Below are 4004 nucleotides of genomic sequence, written 5' to 3' on the forward strand. Positions count from 1 at the left end.
CAATATCGCGGATCTTTGACAAACTTCATCTTTGGCTGAAAGAAGGCTTGAGTTGAATTCATTTGGGCAGGACCCACATGTCATGATTTTGGGGTCCCAGCACCTCTAAACCTCTAAACCTCAACAGTAGGATCTCCTGAAAGGTCAAGATAGGTCTGTCAAGGTCTGCTCATTGGCTTATTTAATGGGATTCTGTATTTTGTGTAGACCCTCCTGGAGGATCAAGGTCAAGATCCATCTACTAATGAGGCTCTGCATTTTACTGTGCCTCTTCTATATCACCTGGGTATCAAGAACTATAAAACTAAAGCCCTGGAAGAAGGGGTCATCTCTGATGGTGAAGAAGATCTGAGGTCTATTTCATCAGAAGTGTCCAAGGACCCTTTAATAAAGTGCTATTGGCTTGGAGCTCTGCCTCAGTTTCTTTTATTGTAGGTTGTACAATTTTTAGACCCCACAATTGATTAACTACAGTTTGACTGAAAGGTAGAATCTATCAAAAGTAGTGGTTAGGTTGGAACTTTGGTTAGGACAAAACTGTGGAGCACATTAAATATCAGACTAAGTGAATTTTATTTTATTCTTTAGGCAATGGAGAAATGCTGGTTTTATTTTTTTGTTTGTTTTGTTTTTAGCAGGGGACTAGCATGGTCAGACCTATATATTCAGAAGATTATTTTGGCAATATGACAAATAAAAACCCTGAGAGATGGAGTTTCTGGGTAATTAATAATCTATTTATTAATTAAGCTAGCCAACAATGAATAAATTGATGGTCAGTGGTTTCTCTTGGTAACCAAAGGCCCCAAGGGAGATCCTGAAATGCCTTAAATTCCTTCTGGAAGGGAACTCTCCTAACAAGTGAAAAACAACCTTGTTTGCTGGAAATATAATGAGGAGGTAGAATAACAGTCGAGCTCTTCCATGGCTTAATCATGAGACTCAGCAGCCTGAAGGCATCTGGGTAGAGGAAGCCATTTCCATCTGGGCCTCTCTGGCTAGTTTGCTCCTTCATGAATTTAGGATAGCCCTAAACTCTAATAGAAGGGACCAAGGATAGGAGGTTTTTCCCCCAGGCAAAGGCTTACCCAGACTGGACTCTATTTATACTTTAAACAGAAATTAAGTCTCCCAGCTGAGTGGGGTCCTGCCCACCTAGTTAGCTAGTATGTGCCTTGGGGCCTAGGAGCAAATCCCACCATTTAACCATTCCCTTTAGAGATTGACTGACTTTTCAGGAATTGAGTTTTAACAGAAATAAAAAGAAAAAGACCACAAATTAATAATTATTAATGTAATAGTATGATATTAATTTCTCTCAGTAGCTTTGCAAAGCATAAATTAGAGAGGGGAGGAACTAGAGGCAGATCTACTAGTCATACAGCTATCATAATAATTCAAGCAACAAATACAGTAATGAGACTTTAGGCTAATTTAGTGGCAACATGATTAATGACATAAAAGATTATGGTGGTGGGATCAGGAAGTTGGCAACCAACTGAACATAGAAGGTGAAACAGAAGAGATAATTTCCAGTCTTTCTATGACTGAGAAGATGATGGTATTATCAAGACAATTATGAAGTTGGGAGAAAGGGCAAAGTTAGTGAAAGAAAACGATGAGTTTAGCTATGGAGATGTTGAGTTTGAGATACCAGTGATACATGCAGGTAAAGATAAAAATGAGAGGGAGGAGTAGTTGTAGGCAGAATTAGGGAGCAATCTCAACAGATTTAACATTACCTTTCTCCTGAAATCTTGTCTTACATTTTCAACTACCTGCTATGCATTTTTACCTGATGTATCACTAACACTTCAAACTCAAATGTCCATAGTTGAGTTAAGCATTTTCTCTCACTAACCTTGCCTTTCCACCAAGCTTGTGTTTGTGTGAATGTGTGCATTCCGATTCTTGTTTATATTCTTTGAATGCACTTTATCATGCTGTAATTCACCTCAGAATCATGGAATCCTACCATTTCAGAGATAGAAAGGACCTCAAAGGTCTTCTTACCCAACCTGAGCAACAGTCCTCCCACCACATTCTTAATGATGGTTCATCAAGCCTCTACATTCAATGGCATCCAGTGATGGTAAATTACTTCTTCCTGGATTATCGCTTTCAACTTTTAAACAGTTGTAATTGCAATGAAGTATTTCCTTACATCAAGCCAAAAATCTGGGCTCTGGCAATTTCTGCTCTTTGTTCCTAGTTCTGTACTGTGGAGCCTAGAATAGGACAAGTCTAAATCCTCTTCCATGTAATAGCTCCTCAATTACTTGAAGACAGTTTTCATTTCCTGCTTCATTTACTGACCTCCAACTCCCTCTCAAGATCTCCAGTTATGATTCATTACTCCTTCTGCTCACAGGCCCTGCCTGCCCTCATAGAATCAGCTAACACTCTTTGACTTGTTCTGCACTAGTAAGGCCATGGCGCATTCCCATGAGCTGTCTAAAATTCAACTTTAAATAGAAATGTTTTCATGTCTTGAAAATCCAAACCTAAGATCTAGCTGGAGTTCTCTACTCAACTCCCTAAAGACATACTCATCTACTTTCTAATTTTTTTATTCAAAAATAATTCTCTATTGAAATATCTATTTTAACAGAAAGCAACCATTTGTATCAAAGATAATATTTTAGACCACTTTTTAGAGGAAAAGTGCCCTCTGTACAAGTCAGTACATTTCTCAGCTAATCTTAAACTTCTTTTTTGTCAATTTACCCTAAATTATAGAATGTAGTCAAAATAATTATCTAAGTTTTTTCACAAATGAAATATGAAAATGTCAGCTTAGGAATCATTCCTATGATTGCTTCTTTCACAGCTGCTACTAAAGTAATCTCTTCCACATTTTCCTGAAAACTCTTCTTCCTTTATTTTGCAATGCAGAAGACAGAAACAAACAAAAGAGAAAGAAAGAAAAAAAAAGAAATGTAAAGTACCCCAGAACTCGAGAAGCATAGGCCCTCTTAATTCTACTCTGTATTAGTCCCTCCAAATCAGCTATTCATTTGTTCCTTTAGCTGGAACTAAATAAACATAATGGCTGCTGCCTTCTCTAATAACCTGATGCAACTAGCAGCAACTTCTGCTAATTCCTGCCTCGGATACAAAGTTTTCAGAGTTCTTTTCATTCATTCATTTGTTAAATGCATACTATAGACAACACACTGTGCTATTTGTTATAAATGCTTCAAAGAATATAAGACATACACCCTGCTTATTTGGAATGTAGGGTTTCCTTCAAAAGTCTATATTCTAAATACTGAACAAAATATTTTGTACCAAAAAATCAAACAGTATAGCGGAATGAACACTGGATTTGAAGAGGCTCTTTGGGTTCAAATCCAGACCCTACTATTTGTTACCTGTATCATCTTAAGCAAATCAGTTCCCAAAATATGTGCCTCAGTTTCCTCATGTGTAAAATGAAGTGGGTGGGACTAGATTGGATTAGATTGGAGTTCATTTTTTTTAACAAGAAGTTTCTTTATGTCTGCACCTTTGGAATTTCCAAAATCAGGGTAGTGGCATAGCAATGTTTTAGATAGGAAAGAATAATGTAAGGCCACCATAGTAGCAGTTTTTTATAAGCCCAGCTTGGTTCTTCTCCAGTATCTCCTCTTGGATCTTGATCCTACTTGATCTTATTGCCAGTTTTCATGCAAACCCACTGAGGAATTGGACACAATTTTGCTTCAGCTTCCTTGTAAGGAACTTCTTGATTCTGAAAGCCTTGTGGGAAGACATGGTGAGGTCTCAGCAGGGCAACCAGAAAATAGCTGGAACCAAGGTTCCAACAGCAGCAAGGTCCGAGTCTTATGGCAGGCAGCTGCTCAGCATTGCCTACACCCTCTCACAAGCCAATCAGGAAGAAGAGTAAGACACAGAGAACCGACTGAAAGGTAGCTGTGGAGTGAGGCAACTCTAGATTGGAGTTCTTAACCTAGGGTACACAAACCATGGATAGATTTCTAGGGCTCCATGAACTTCTTTGA

At 38.2% G+C, this 4004-nt stretch overlaps 1 pseudogene; it reads right to left on the bottom strand.

Moving 5' to 3' along the window:
* Positions 1-3593: 3593 nt before the first annotated feature.
* Positions 3594-3756, bottom strand: LOC110223753 (large ribosomal subunit protein eL39-like; annotated as a pseudogene).
* Between the last annotated feature and the right edge of the window lie 248 nt (positions 3757-4004).

The sequence above is a fragment of the Phascolarctos cinereus genome, unplaced genomic scaffold (assembly GCF_003287225.1).
Source record: "Phascolarctos cinereus isolate Bilbo 61053 unplaced genomic scaffold, phaCin_HiC Scaffold_726;HRSCAF=1367, whole genome shotgun sequence".
NCBI lineage: Eukaryota > Metazoa > Chordata > Mammalia > Diprotodontia > Phascolarctidae > Phascolarctos > Phascolarctos cinereus.